Raw genomic sequence first — 15,788 nt, 5'->3', positions numbered from 1 at the left:
TCCTGCTGTCTGCCTGCCAGTCACTAAGCGCAGGGAGGGAGTGGGGCGAACCTCACTTGGCACCGGTGGCTGTAGGACTTGCCCTGGGGTGGCTCAGCCCTGGCTGGGGGGGGATGTCCATCCTGGCTCTGCAGTGTGCTCCCCTTGCCTGTCCTGGCTGCTTGGCATCTCTCAGGGTAGTCATTGCTTCTTTCTGGCCCTCAGCGCTCCCCTTTTTCTGGAGCGAGGATAATTTGATTGTGCTCCTCATTCCCCTAATAGCTGTCCGGGTTTATGATACTGAGAGCTCCTTGGGCAGCAACATCACACGTAAGTTGCAAGTGATCTCCATTTGGCTCACAAGCTTTTGTTGCCTTTGTACTCCTTACAGACAGTACTGTTGGTCATCTTTCAGTAGTGCCCCCGGGGTGCTTCCCTCCCCTCGCAAGAGCTTCGTGGGATGTGGTGTGCATTTCTCCTTTCCCGGGATGAAGAGGAAGGTGGCAGCGGCTTGTAGGTGACTATTCTGGAGAGGGATCTTGCTTTCTGTTGTAGCTGTGACACTGTGGGTTGAGGTGGGGCTAGTCTGCCTCGGCTCTTCCCAAGCATGAGCTCAGCTGCTGCTGTGCTACTCCTGTCCCATCTGCCAGCTTGAAGGCATATTCCATTTGTGGGCCCAGTAGCATCCAGCATTATTTGTGGGTATCTGAAGATGAAACATGGCTTATGAACAGCTAACCCAGGTTGTGATGGGAGAATGGTGTGTTGTGAGCTTCCCAGGGTGTGGAAGCGGGGACAGGGAAAGGATGTCATCGTACTTGTAGGTGTGGAGATGGCGAGGAGCTGCCACCAGCTATCCCTCAGGTAGCAGAGCCAACAAAACCTAGCTCTTTATGATTTTGTTTCCCCTGTGTGCGTTAGCCTTCTGTACGCCATGACCTGTGGTCCTTCTCTTTGGACCTCTTCATTTTCCTTGTCCCTAATCTCCGAATTGTCTTCTCCCTCCCTTTTTGTTTGTTCCATGGTTTCTTTCCAGTGTCTCCCATGTTGGCCCCACAGGAGTCAACATGGTGCTGGATGCCCACATGCAGATGTTGACAGAGTGGCTGTGGAGCCAAATAAAGCAGGGAGTTGCTGATTTCTTGCAGCAGAGTTTTTTGACTCCATGTGAGGCTAATTTGGATGTCTCCTCTACCTACATATTAATTTATCCGAAAGACATAAGAATGTGACACCTTTTCGGATCTCTCTGCCTTCTGCCAAATGTGGTCAAAATTGACTAGTGAGTTGAAAATTTAATAGGGTGAGGACTGACAAACAACACTACCGCAAAAATTTAATTTCCTTTAGAATCCAGGCCAAAAATATGTGGTGAGGGTTTTATTCTGCAATTGTGTGCTTTAAAACTGTGCGGAACAATGTGATTAGTAGAAATGGTATTTCAGGATTATTTGCAGCACATACGAAAATGTGACAGCTGAATCCTGATGTGTGCATGTATATTAGCACGTAACCAACTTAAAATGGCTGAAAGAATCGAAGTGTCTGCACAGAAAAATACCAAAATAAACATATAAAACTTACTTGTGAAGCTGGCAAATCATGTAGTTATGTTGATCCTAACTTCTGGTGTTTTTGACTCAAGTCTTTTGACTATCTCTTCTTAACAACAACAAGGATGTTACTTTGTTCCTTTTCCTGGTAAGTGCTTTTGGTTTTTGCTGTTTGCATAGCTTCCACTCACTTCTCAGGTCAGGAAACACAGAGTTTGGATGCTTCATTAAAAGGGTTTTTTGTAAGTTTGTGGTGTTGCAGAAGTTCCTTCTAGGATTGAACTTCAAAGCGAAGGATGCCTGTAACAATTCAGGATAATTGGAGGGTGGGCACCTTCCTGGGAAATGTTATGGCAAACCTTACATGTGAGCCCAATCTTTTTCTTCTAAGGAATGTTTTGTGCTTATTTCTAGTAGTGTTATGAAGACAGAAACCAGTGTGTGGCAACAACAGTCAGATTAAGAAGATGAAGAACACTGATAGAGCAGCTCCTTTTGCATTTGACAGAGGATACAAAGGTTGAAGGTGTCCCATAAACCTCCAACCAAGAGACACATGGAGGCTTTTCTTGTTTCTTTTGCACGTGTAGAAGTTTAAGACCAAACTGGTGCCTGTGAGAGAGAGAAAACACTGATAATCTTCTCAGGTTTGTTTAGCAATAGCAGTGTCACAACTCACTGTGATCATCTTACCCTAAAAAAAAAAAAAAAAAAAAAAAATCTTCGCTAGTGAAACTCTTGCAGCCTCCTGGCTTCCAGAACCAGGGCTGCTTGAGACACCAACCGGACATTGGTATTTACACAGGGACAGAAGTGATGCCTGAAGATGGCTGTCCACCCTGCGTGCTCTGGGTTTTCATGTGATTAACAGGATCAGTGACTTCAGTCACCTTGGTGTCAGCAAACTTGACATAACTGTGAAGGAAGCAGAATACTGACAAGACCAGTATTTGGTGGTATCAAATTCATGCTACAGAAAGTGTCTTCCAGGAGATTCAATTCTCCCCTTATCTGATTGCACAGACTTCTTATCACACTGCTTCCATAACATGGGTGCTGAGGGCATGAGATCTTCAATTAAGTTCATTAAATAATCTTCCATGTCTTCCAGTCACTTCTACATCTTCCATCAACTGACGTCTGCATTTTTGTAGATGATAAACTGCATAACCTGTTGCTTTGGCTTGTAGAATTAAAAACAAAGCACTAGCTGACAGAAACTGCATGAGTGGTGCTCCAATATAAAATTACTCATAGATTAGTCATAAAGTTTTTCCTTACATAAATCATGTCTAGTTTCACTTAAAATCTGATAAGTTAGTGATTTGAAAGCTTTTATTTAAACCTGCTGCAGTTTGTTTTTGCTACTGGTCTTAAAAGTACTTCATTAAATGGTCTGTCTGGTGTTATTCTTCTCTGACTCAGGAAATTATTTACATTTTATTACACTTCCAGAAAGTGCATCTTTGCTGTGGCGGTTGGCTGTGTTGTCTGTATCCACCAACACCAGTATGTTTATTCAGTGACATTTGTGCTTGTACATTGTTCAAATGTACTGTTTTGTGGTAGGAGATACTGTTGTATGTGAGAACAGCTGCTTGGGTCACTGGAGTTGATGATTTGGTTAGTTTTGCTTGGGTCCCTTTAGTTTTCACTTTGGGTTTCCGTGTGTGCCAGACCCTCTGGTTTTGGATTGAAACTCAGTTTTTAAGCTCCAGGCTGGCACTTGCAGGATGGGCAACTACTCTTTCGGGTTTCAGCTGTGGGTATAGTAATGTCCAAACCAGGTTGGTTTGTTAATGTGGATGCTGCGTGTTTTTTGTCAGTGTCAAAAGGTATGTAGCCTTCCAGAAACCAAAAATGAAGAGGAGGGCTAACGCATCTGTGTTTTATGTATTTGTCTCAGTGCGGGTAGCCTGTCCCATTGTAAATAAGAGATCTGTTAAGTGGTCTGCAGCAGCAGCTGGAAAATGTATCCAGGGGCAGGATGATTTAAATGTGAGAGAGATTGTGTGTTTGTATTGGTGGGTGATACTTACTTGGTGTGGATAGATGATAGGTACAAATGCAGGGAAATTATTCAAGCTGCAGCCTGGATTACTTCCATTCAGGTTCAAACCAGCCTTTGCCCAAAGGCCTTTTACAAAAATCTGTACTATTAGCATACCAAAATAAGACATGCATTGATGACTTTTTCCATGGAAAACCGTTAGCTCCCCAAATCATTCAAACTGTTAATGTGTCTTCATTGCTTTGCTTGTTGGCTTTAAACTCTCTGTCCACCTTTCCAAAGGAAGGTAACTGGACATGTTCAGCTTACGTTACTGACTTCCTTGGAAATGTACATGCTATTAATTTTCCTTCATAAATTTTTGAGTCAAGTTCTATCTAGTAGCTATTGATTCATTCTTTAAAGAGAAAAAACGGAGTCTATTAATGTAGACTAGAGCTAGAGTTCACAAGTATCAAATAAACTTCTCAAGCAAGAATCTTCTCAATGTAATTTTTTTTTTTTTTTTTAAAAAGATGCTTTGTAATGCCCAGGATGACCTAGCTATTACTGCTGGAAAGGCTGAAAGTGCATGCTGGAAAGGCTGAAAGTGCATGGCCAAGTTCTGCAAAAATAATTTATAATTTATATAGATCTGGGGGAAGCTGAATAATGAGATTGCAGAAATGCCTGTGCATGCCTGGGCAAGGAGCTGTGTCTGCGTGGGAGCCTTCATGTGCATCTGCGTGAAGCTGGGGCTCGGCGCAACTGCTGCAATTGCAGCTCGGCTTCTGGGAACAAGCATTTCAGTTGCAGGTGGAGGGTGCCTGGAAGAAGCTGAGGACTTGCTCATGTTGTGTTGTCCAAAGGTGGTGTGCATGGCAGACAAGAGGTGAGCAGAGGAGGCTGCTTGCCAACTTTCCTCCTGGCAGTCAAGCTGTGGAAAGAGGTGGCTGTCAGAAGATATCCAAGCACTACTACCTTGAGAAAGCAGAGGCTTTTACATCCCCCACTCTGAAGTGGTGAGAGGTCAGGATGTGCATGGAGCTGCTGACCGCCTGTTGTCAGATGTTTCCTGGAGAGGCAACTGTGACTCCTTTGAGCTGTCAGTGTTACAGGCAGCGTCTGCTTCCATTGCAGGGCAGAGCAGTTTGAACCTTCACCACGGATTTCAAGAAACGCTCTCTGCCTGAGAAAGTACGGCCACTTTCTTTTGCACTGTCCCCTGCAGCAGGCTGAGCTTTGCTCACCAGCTGATGCTCTCCTGGGCAGCCACAACCCTTCTGCCCAGGTGCCTTGTTCCTGTGTGATTTCTTGGTGCTGGAAGTCCCGAGTCCATTGCCCAGATGACTTGCTCACCAGTCTGACCGTGTCCTCAAGGTGTAAACAATCCGATTACAAAACCTGGTAATCAAGCACGGCTGGCCCTCACAATTAATTCAGGCGTGTGTGTAGGAGGCTTAGCTCCTGGAGTGTTTTGGGATCAGAGGGAGTGGTGGGAGATAAATGAATACAGATGTCTTTGAGTACTGTTGCCTGTGGAATTTTCTTTTAAAAATGTGGGAAGAATGTCATTGCAGCTTTTTAATTGTAACACAAACATGCAGACATGAAGTAAATATGTCGGAAGGAGGAGTAATTTTAATTGTGCACTGACTACTTGGGTCCCATGTTACAGGGTAATTTTTTAGCTTTTAGTAGAGAGACTCAGATCTTAAAGCTCCTCTTTATCAGAAATTATTAGGAAAAACAGATCTGTATTTTTATCTAATAAAGAACAAATTTAAATCAGATTATTTGCTTGCAGTACTCACATTCTTCCAAAAATGTTCCTGGAGCAAACCTTCTAGTGGGCACAAAGCAAAGAAATAGTGCTGCAGCCTTCTTATTGTGTCCTGAAATGCAATGCAACATATGCATTTTTCAGTGTTTAATCATGGGATTGTGTCCTGTTTTAATTAATACAATGCATAATTGCATGCAGTTGTGCTTCTTGAGTTTGAAAAAGACATTGGTGGCTATTGTAGAAAACCTTTGATTGGAAAGGTAAAATAGTCTTGCTGAACAGGTAAGATTAGGGTTTGTGTTTTCTTCCTGGTTAAGAGATTGTAGTCTGGAAAGGACAACAAATTTCATGTTGTGCACCCCTCTTGTTTTGCCTTTATGTTTGTCTTGGCAGGGTTTTTTTGTTTGTTTTGTTTTGGTGTTTGTTTTTTTTTTCCCTTGGGGATACTGGAAAGGTTCCTCCAGGGCATCTATATTTTGTGATGTTCTCTGTATGAAAGCAAAAATCCAATTAACTTCTATCTCACCTGGTTTGCCTAGTCCTGCACTTCTTAAATTATTTCTAAAAATCGACTCTTGATTATGAATGTGGTTTTCTGGGAGGTTGTTTTTTTGATACTGAAGTTGAACTTAGATTGAACTCGTTGGAGAGCTTAGCTCTTGCTATAGAGGATGAATAACTCCCGTCCCCCAGATGCCTGGCTGCCTGCATACCCTCTGATCAGGGCTTCATGGCACGTATCGTGTGTGACATAAGAGCAGCTATTCCCTAGGTTGCTGTTCTTGGATGATAATTTACCCTTCCAGCTAAACCAGTAAAACTCCACCCTTCCCCAGAAGTCCCAACAAGTCCCTGTTTTCACCCAGTGTCCCTGAGCTCCAGCTTCCCCTGGGGGCTGGCAGCCTTCCAGGCATCCTATGCAGGTCGCAGGGTAAAGCCCCCTGGAGCTCTGTGTCCTGTTCAGCCAGGAGAAATACTGGGGTGAATGTCACAGCCAGCCCTATAGGAATTGTTTTTGAAAATAGTTTTCAGAGGTGAGGCTGTGCAAGAGAGGTTTCCTTAGCTCTAGGATTAGAGTCTGAGATTTCTGGGGAAGTGTCATGGTTTAACCCCAGCTGGCGACTGAGCCCCACGCAGCCACTTGCTTGCTCTCCCCCATGGGGTGGGGGAGAGAATCGGAAGGGTAGAAGGGGAAAACTCGAAGGTTGAGGTAAAGACAGTTTAATAGGTAAAGCAGAAGCCGTGCACGAAAGCAAGGCAAAGCAAGGAATTCATCCGCCACTTCCCACCGGCAGGCAGGTGTTCAGCCATCCCCAGGAAAGCCGGGCTCCGTCATGGGTAACGGTGACTTGGGAAGACAAACGCCATCACTGCAAATGTCCCCCCCTTCCTTCTTCCCCCAACTTTATACGCTGAGCATGACATCATATGGAATATGGAATGTCCCTTTGGGTCAGTTGGGGTCAGCTGTCCTGGCCGTGTCCCCTCCCAACCCCTCGTGCACCCCCAGCCTCCTCACCTGTAGCATGGGGTGAGAGGCAGAAAAGGCCTTGGCTCTGTGTGAGCACTGCTCAGCGACAGCGAGGGCATCCCTGAATTATCAACATGGTTTTCATTACAAATCCAAAACATAGCCCCATACCAGCTTCTATGAAGAAAATTAAGTCTCTCCCAGCCAAAACCAGCACAGGAAGTTCTGTAGTAAAAATTAAATGGAGTTTGAGGAAGGAGCAAAGCAGGGGGGATAGGAAATGTAGACCACTTCCCTAGCAGCCTTTGAAACAAACTGAATCCTTATGGTGACGAGGTAGGGACTAAGGCAGTTAGCTCACTTTTGAGAAATGCATGCTAGTGCTCCCTTCCTCATCAGACGGCGAGCAGCCGTACAGCGTGCCCGAGGTGTGGTCTGTGTATGTGTAACTGTGACTCTGTTGAGAAGGAAATGACTAAACTGTCATTTAAACAGCACACTAACAAAGAACATCTTTGATTTACCAGAATAGTCGTGGTGGAGAGGCTCGGGAATAGCAGTGGTGCTGCCAGCGCCCACACTAGGAAGAGCAAATCAATCAGGGGTTGACGCTCGTGGGCAGCGTGGCTCTCTTGTCCTTAAAGGCGACATCGATGGAGGGAGGCAGACCAGGCAGGGGTGGCAGGGAGCCTTGTTCTGACAAGCTGCCGGGACTTCCCTGTGCTGGAGAAGACCATGAGGAGACTGGGGCTGGCTGCCTCTGCAGTGGGTGTGAAGAGGGGTGGACCAGCTGTGACCGAAGGTGGCTGGCTGGCCAACCAGCCCCATGCAGCGGGGCACAGGCTCGGAATCCCACTGATCCCACGGCGCTCCACATCACATTCCCCTCTGCCCGACTGCTGCCTGTGGGTCCTGGCAGCCCAGGCAGTGGGACTCACAGGGATCCCGTCAATTTGTGAGCCTTGCCTGGCTCAGCTGGAGTCAAATATTTGTAATGAAGGGGAGAAGCTCTGTCTAATTATAGGTTTTCCATTTCAGCCCTTGGTATTACTTTAAGCAGACTTAAAATAACACTGTTAACTAACTTTTTTCCCCTAGCTTTGTAGTTTTGTATATGACATTCTGCAGTACCCTTTATAGAAACCTCAAATATTTTTTTTTCCCCTCCTACCACATTTTGTCTCTTTTTCCATCTGACAGATGTTTTTTTCCTGTGTTGCACAGGGTTCAGTACATAATTATTCTGTTGCAATAGCCTGAAGCCCCAGTCCTGTGACAGAGTCTGCTTGCACAGACTCATACGTCCTGGTCATTTGTGTTCTGTGTAATTTTTTTACCCACTGTTTTTGTTCAGTCTACTCTAAAAAACTACTCTGAGAAGCCATGAGCACCCAATCATTTGTGTGCCCCGAGACCATCTATTATAGTTCTTAATATTTAGACCTGAAAATGCCTTTTTTCTGTCTTTTTTTTTTTTTTTTTCTTTTCTGTTCATCTCCCAGTCATGCATGGGCTGAGTTCTCTCTGTTCAAGTTTGCACCTTCTGGATATTTGCAGTTGGTCTTTGTTGCCCCAAGTGAACAACCAATTTAGTCTGTGTCTCTTTAATACTATGTTATTCTTGAGCTGATTCTTTTCTTTATGATCATGTTGCTTGCTTGTCCTGTACTTCTGTTGATTTGGCAAGATCTGTTCCTGCTCTTGGTATGATTTTTGATCAGAGAGCAGCATCTCAGCATGCTGGCTCAGTGTCCCAGGTGGGGGTACACTGCGGTGTTCAAGGTTCAGTCCTCCTACCAGCCGTATTTCACTGAGCATTCATGTATGAATTACAGATTCTTAAGTCTCTTCTAATGGGAGTTCATGTAATTGCCTAGGTTTGGAAGTTTTTTGTTAGTAGTCTGGAGTTTTATCCCCCAAACTTCCCTTTTGCATTTCAAATTCAAAGTTAACCCAGAACCTTCTCCCAGAGCAATTTTGTCAAGCTTCCCACACCCAGTAGCTCTTACTTTGACCACAATCTGTAGATGGGAGTATCCATGAATAAAACATAATGTCAAACCACAGTAACAGAGAACATCTTTGATTTACCAGAATAGTCATAGTAAAGAGACTCAGGAATAGTGGTTGGGAATGAGCTGTAGGGTTGGTTCAGTGCTGTGGGCCGCTCGACTTCCCCTGGCTTCACTTTATGCTCTGGTCTCTAGCTGTTCTATGCCATGGGGTGTTTGTTTGGGATTTTTGGATACTGCAATAGTGAGAAGAAAGTCTTTCAAGGCATCATTTGCCACCTTAGTTTTGTGTTACGCGTGTGATCAGCTGGGGAGGTGGAGGGCAGCCACAGGCCAACCATGTAATACAGAAATACTGAGAAATAGTGTGGCTGGGAGTTACTTGGAATAAACAAGCTCATTTCCCCTTTGTACATCAGTTGTCATCCTTTAATCTCTCAATATTAGCTCTTTTTAATGCTGTTATGTACGTCATCCACTGTGCTTACTGTATCCTGTGTCGCTTGATGATAAACTTTTAAAAGCCATCACTGTTAAGATGCCTCAGGCTTTGTAGTGATTAATTAAAATTCTCGATTTCTCTTTTCAGTGTCAGAAGTTTATATGGATCAGTGGTACTTGCTCAAGTGACAGTGCAGATCTGCGTTAAGTGTGCTCCTCTGGGTGAGTAATCTAACACACCGCATTGCTGATGTCTATTATCTACAAATCTGCTGGTTTTTGATTGATACCTTACACAACAGCTCCTTTAGGCTTTTATTTCAAATGTCATTAAAATTATGCTATGTACAGCTTCCAGCAGGAGTTGTAGAAGAATGTCATGCTGTTTCTGCTTCTATAGACATCCATTTATTCGGTATCTTTTAAAGGATAGCCATCACTTAACACAGTCTGAGCCGCTGTTTAGATTCAGGAAGGCTTTTCACATTTTAAAGACAGTGGATTTGGAATTAACATATGGACTGTGGCAGAGTAGTGAAGTATATTTTGATTATCCAAGAAATAAAAGTGAAATGACCCCTGGAGCTCTTGTGTGGCACAAGATGGGCTAAAGTAGTGCTAATGCTCCAGTACAAGGCCAGTTGCCATGCCTGCTTGATACAGCTGTGCTGTGTGTGTGCAGTTAATCTGACTCAACAGGTCTATGGCAGTGTGCAGAGGAACTGCCGAGAGCTTTCAGATTAGCGGGGCAAGTTTATGTGAAAACATATTCAGCAAAATAAAAAAGTAAATTTGTCGCATTAGCCTGTGGAAATGGCCCAGTTTAGTTGACTTCAAGGAGTGGCATTTTGCATTCAGTCTAGACTCATTTGATCCAAGTAGCCTAGTGCATGTCAGAGCTGGCAGTCTTGTTTTGGGAATGGTTATCCCTCATCTACTTTGTTTTGGGTATTACAGTATGATCTAGCATGATTTAGCATCCCAGATTCCAGCTGGAGAGCTGGGTCAAATTGCTGTGTTTGCCCTTCAGCCACACACCCCGCAGCTGGGATGTGCTTGCCCCATAGACCACTGTTGAGATCCCAGCCGCTTGCTGGGTCTCTCCTGACTCACGCTGTTGCTATCTTTCCTGTTCCGTACAACCACTTGCGGAGACCAGTGTCTGCTAGCACACTGCATCCTTTGTCTTGGCTTGTTGCCCTTCAGCTGCTCTCATCTCCCAGCTGCTCATCGCTGGATGAGGAGTGCAGTCTTTGTACCATCCTCTCTGAGGTGGTGCCTGCTGGAGAAGCAAGCGTACCTCCCTTCCTGTGGCGCATTTACATAAGGCACATCTGGTCATTTATTTGTTCACCTGTCCAGGGCCCTCTTCTGTCCCACAGCTGTACTGGGCTTCTTGACTGCTGTCTCCATGCTTCATAAGGCGGTCTGCCCACTCCAGCTGGGCCTTGTTGCCTTTTTGTCTGCGCTTTCTGTGGTGGATGGGCTGGATCCCCCTCCTGTTCCCCTGCACATCATGATGTTCCCTGTGCCGCCCCAGGGCCGTTTGATAGGGTCAGTGGTGGCTGCTGTTTCCCACAGTGTTTAACAGCCTGTGACCCGAGGGAGTGCTTGCCTTGCAGCCCACAGGTTTGCTAACAGCCGCTGGGCTTTGGAAAGGGCAGCAAGGACCTCCTCTGCTGCCTGGGACCACCGGTGTGCTTTCACCAAGGGCTTGGGGCTTTTCTGGCTTTGGGTATTGCTGCTCCTTAGTGCTGTCCTGTATCCCCAGCCTTGGTGCAGGCCCACAGTATGTGAGGATTGGTGTCTTATTTGAAATATTATTTCCCTTCTCCTACTCCCTTTTCCTCTCCGTAGCCTTTGGAGCGCTTCTTCTTGGATCTCCGACCCTTCCCACATTAAATCACTGTGTGTGAGTTCTCTGTGGGATTCACAGGCTGCCCGAGGTCTTGCACTGGACCTGGAAAGAAGTGGATGTTGCTCCTTGTTTGTCAGGAACCCTAAACTCTAGTGCCAAATGCTTTTATTCCCTGGGTTTTTAATCAGATGTCTGCTGGCTCCAGGAGTGGTTATCACCTATTGTGTCCCATCCTGGTCACATTTCTTCAGTTTTATTGCTGCTTATCAGAGTTGCTGTGATTACGCTTCAGCTGGCCCTGCACTCCAGCTGGATTTGGGTCTGTCGTGGTTGTAAAAACATCATTAGAAGTCCGATGTTGGCTGGCAGCCATGTTCTGCTGGATGTGTGTTTGGAGACTTTCAATCTGCTGGCATCACTGTGCTAATGTCTTGCCTTCACTGGAAGTCTGCCTCTTCCCTCTCCAGATGCTGTGCTGGTTTCCTCTCCCTAAAAGCAGCAGAAGTTTTGGGACCTAAATCTGCTTTGTTTTCCGTCACTTGTGCTGTTGCTCCTGGGAAGGGGTGTGTGTCCATGTCCATCCCAGGCTGTAGTAGCAGCTGCTGAGTCCTTTTCTCTGTTTCCGTAGCTCCAGTACTGGTGTGTTTCTGGTATTTGGAGGCATGCTGTTCAAGTCAGACCCATTGCCCTCAGCAATCGGTCTGGAAAGCTGGAGCTGATTTCTCCAGCTGCTGCTTGCTTTCACCATTAAACAAATAAGAGCCTCTCCTAACAAGACGGCAAGAAATTCCTGTGCCTGACTGAGCGTTGACAGGAGCAGTGGGCTGTTTCAGACTGCTGTCTGCTGCTCCCAGCCAGGGGGAGGAACACGGACTTTCTTGCAGTGTTGCCCCAAGTTCAACCCAGATGTCTGAGCTCCAGTCTTGCCATGCAGAATGTGCTGGTGTGTTTCGAGTGATGTATTTCTGTGCCTCTGCCTGCTGCCTCTATTTAGCTGTAGAAGCACAGATTCCCATCCCGTTGTTTCCTCCCTAGCAAGCACAATGTTAAGCATGGTGCTGACAGTCCAACCACGGCCCACAGTAAGGCAGCATGTATAAAAAAAACCCAGAAAAGCCAAATAAGGCTTTTAAAATAAGCCTTAGCAGAGAGAGCTGCCGTAGCGAGGTGCCATGGAGACACAGAAACCTGGCTACGTCCGTGTAGCCAGATTCAGTCATACTTCCTGCGGCTGCTGCTCTTTTCTAGCAAAATCTGCGCAGGTTTTCATCCTCACCTTGCTTCGCCAGTTTTTGGGACTACTTCAAGTTAAAGTCTGCACTTGGTGACAGCAAGTTGTCTAGCTGTCTGAAGCTGAAACAGCGCCCGTCCAGTCACCCCTGTTACTGTATTTGTTGGGTTTTTTTCCCCCAGTGACAATATGTGAGGGAAAGACCTACAAGGCTACTTCTATGTACGTCTCATTATTGTGTTTGTTAGCACTTGGTGACTTGTCCTGCAGGGTCCAGCCCCCACACAGCTTTTCCTGGGCTTTGAACAGTTGGGCTAAACTGAAATGTACTCAAAATAGTAATAATCTAAAACATTTCCCCAGAGCCTGTGGCTGCTGTGCGTGGTTATAGGAGGTGTAACGCTGCCCGCGGTTGGGGTGCGGGTGGTCCCCAGGCCACCCCCAGCCCCACTCCTGCCCGGCTGCTGGAGCAGAGGGGCTGTGGCATGCATGCTGGGGCAGGCGTGGGGCAGAGCGCTGGAGTGGGGCATGGCACAGCTCACACTGCTGCAGCTTCAGGGTGGGTAAGGCTGCAGTATTGCCTTTGTGGTGATGCATCACCCGAGGCTGCTGCGCAGCAAAGGGTCCAGCACAAGGTAAAATTCCTCATTTGCAGCAAATAGTTGCCTTCCACTTGCCCAGACCTCCCCCTGCCATAACCCAGCATGTTGTCACGGTAGTATTAGGGAATTTAATGACCTAGGGATGCTGAGCAAAGGTCGGGTTTTATCTGATTTGCTGCTGGGTTCTGTGAGAGTTAAAACCACTGATCTATTTAGTTTTGAGTTAACATTTCTTTTGTGTGAATGATGCCCCATGTCCCATGTAAGCCTGTCAGCTGAGCAATGATCCTTGGACTGGTGGGGATGGGAGAGTGCCTCCCTGGCAAGTGGTGGTGGGGATGGAAGGAGGCAGGATTTTTCTGGTTGGTTTTTTTCCTCCCTTTCTTGTGAGAGGCAATATTGCTGCTTGCAGAAAGCAGTATGTTATTATGCTTTCACTCTTCACATCTTATGTGATGTGGTTTGGGTACGTTAATGAACTTAACGTTGTGTTCACCCACAGTACTTGATGGTGGCTCTCTAATATACATAAATCTCTGCAGAGGGAGAGGGAGTTGTATTTATCTGTAAATAGTTAGCATACTGCCCTGTTTATCTAGCATGTGACCTCTCCATTGCACCCTGCATTTCCCTGCCTCCCTCCCATCCGGTTCTTTTTATTTATTTGACTTTCCCAGTCCTGACAGTTGCTTTATATTCAGAAAACATAAACGCATCCCCCACAAAGCTTTCAATTCTAATTTCATTTCCTCCCGTCTTTGAGAATTTTTTGCTCTCTTCAGGACTGAGAATGTGTATTTTCCCTGTTTATTTAGACAAGCTTATTTTGTCTGCAGAAACCTTGTCAAATGGTATGTTTCTTTTCTTGTATTTATAATCCTGTGAGGTTTATGTATTGGGAATAATCTTTCTGAGCTGGAAGAAGATTGTCCAATTTGTTTTAAGATGTCCCACTTTCTGAGTATTGCATCTCATTAGGAATACAGTTGACTGCATGGCTTTTTTTCTTCCTCTGTATAGCTTGGGGGAGAAAATATATCATTTCATCATCTAGTAATAATGCTTGGCACTTTGTTTGCATCTTTAAAGAACTATACGGCTTTGAATTGTATAATTTCTATAACATTGTGTAGTAGTTTCTCATTATTATTTGCCCCATTTTACAGAGGGGAGAGTGAACAAGTCAAGTGACCTTAGGCAATGAAAGGAGAAACAAAATCAACTTGAGTTCCCGGCTCCCTGACTTGTACTAGAGCAGCACCACACCTCTTTCTTTTTTAAACCAAAGAAGGGGGGTGGAGGGTGGGAAGCTTGATTGAGTTGATGGCAGAAGGAAAGGGAGAGCTGTTTTATCTTTAGTGATCTGGCCTAACCTTGATAACTATTTACTTAAGTGCATTTTTTCATTGCTGTTGTTTTTTAAATACGCTGTCTTAACTTACTGATGTGGTTGTCACTTCTCAGTGTGTGGTTAGAGGTATGTGAGGAATTGTCTGGAGTTTACGTAGCATGTAAATTGGGTTAAGGTTGTTGGGGAGGGGAGGGTGTTGCCCACTGCCACTGTGGGATCTTTCTGCACCTTCCCTCCTCTTCCCCCCTTGAACCAGAAAGTGGAAAACTTTTCTGTAGTATTTGGAGATATTTTTCCCCCATCTTGTTTTCCATCTGAGACTGAGATGGGAAAAGTGAGCCATCCTAAATGGTGACTGTGTTAACACATGGCATATATAGAAACTAATCTTTCTTGTCTCATCTACCACGTGCCATGCTAGAATTTTTAAATTTTTTTTCCCCTTATGGGCTGTAATGGAAGTTGTTGGCTCAGAGTGGGATTACTTCATTTGCAGAAATAGTTTAATACAACTGCACTAGGCTATAGGGGTTGATTTACAGCTCCTTAATTAACTGAAAAGACCCCCTCAAATGTGTTGCATGCCATATAGAAAAGGTGAGTGCCTTAAGCAGTGAACCATAGAATTATGAACTCTGTTACAGAGGAAGTCGTGGTAACAATTTCATGAACTGCTTGTTCAAAGTTAGTTAAAACTTCTTTTTTCAGGAATTTTGGCTTTTTTACAAAGGTGCTTTGGAGCACTGGGCCATGTTAGAACAGTTTAGTCCTCTTGGGGAGGACTGATAATCTGCTTGGTGAAAAGTGGCTTCGTGCAGAGGAGTATGGAAATCACACAGAGAATTTCTTCATTTTTCTTTGGAAAATCCTGTGGCTGCTTCTCCACAGGTTCTCAGAGGATCCCTAGCCACCTTCTGGCTGGCTTCAGATGCCTTGTTTGATAAACTTTTGGCGAAAGTCTTGCCTGGCTTAACACAACATTATTCTGGGCATGCCCTGGTAGTGAAGGTGATGGAGAAAGCAGCTGTCTTCAGCCATGCACTCTTACCCAGGGATACAAAACTTCGCTGAGTCTTTTTTAGGGGCTCAAGATTTAGCTCCAGGATTATATTTAGTTTTCTCTTTCTGATGAGTGGGACAGATATCCTGATGCCTTAGATGAGACCTTCAACAATGGATAGCTGCAAGCAGCACCAAGGTATCGCAGCCAGTATTTTTTTTTTCCTCCTTTTCCTTTGAATCTCTTACATAGCTCATTTGTACATACTCCCAGCACCGAGCAGAGCTGTCCTGAGCTATGTTATATTTACAGGGCTCCAGCTTCATCCAGTGTTTCTCATGATACCTAAATTGCTGATTACTTGTCAGCTGATGACTTGAGGAGCTGAATAAAGCTTTTCACAAATCTGGATGTTTTTCCCTTGCTGGGCTTGGGGAGCCCTCAGGGCTGGGTTGGGACCTGAGCTTTGGAGCAGTAAGTGCAGAACAGCTGGTATAAAGACTTTCGTGCTTTA

At 45.2% G+C, this 15,788-nt stretch overlaps 1 protein-coding gene across 6 annotated transcripts in view; it reads left to right on the top strand.

Annotated features, from left to right (window-relative positions):
- Positions 1-15,788, top strand: part of PPFIBP1 (PPFIA binding protein 1) — a 119,537-nt gene that overhangs the window by 23,989 nt on the left and 79,760 nt on the right. For all 6 annotated transcript variants that reach the window (XM_080392866.1, XM_080392869.1, XM_080392868.1 and 3 more), the window contains exon 2: positions 9,381-9,454. The gene's annotated coding sequence lies outside the window, so the exon portion shown is untranslated. The remainder of the gene's footprint in view (positions 1-9,380; positions 9,455-15,788) is intronic.

The sequence above is a fragment of the Falco punctatus genome (assembly GCF_963210335.1).
Source record: "Falco punctatus genome assembly, chromosome: 6".
Taxonomy (NCBI): domain Eukaryota; kingdom Metazoa; phylum Chordata; class Aves; order Falconiformes; family Falconidae; genus Falco; species Falco punctatus.
This window is presented reverse-complemented; position numbering and strand designations above follow the sequence as displayed.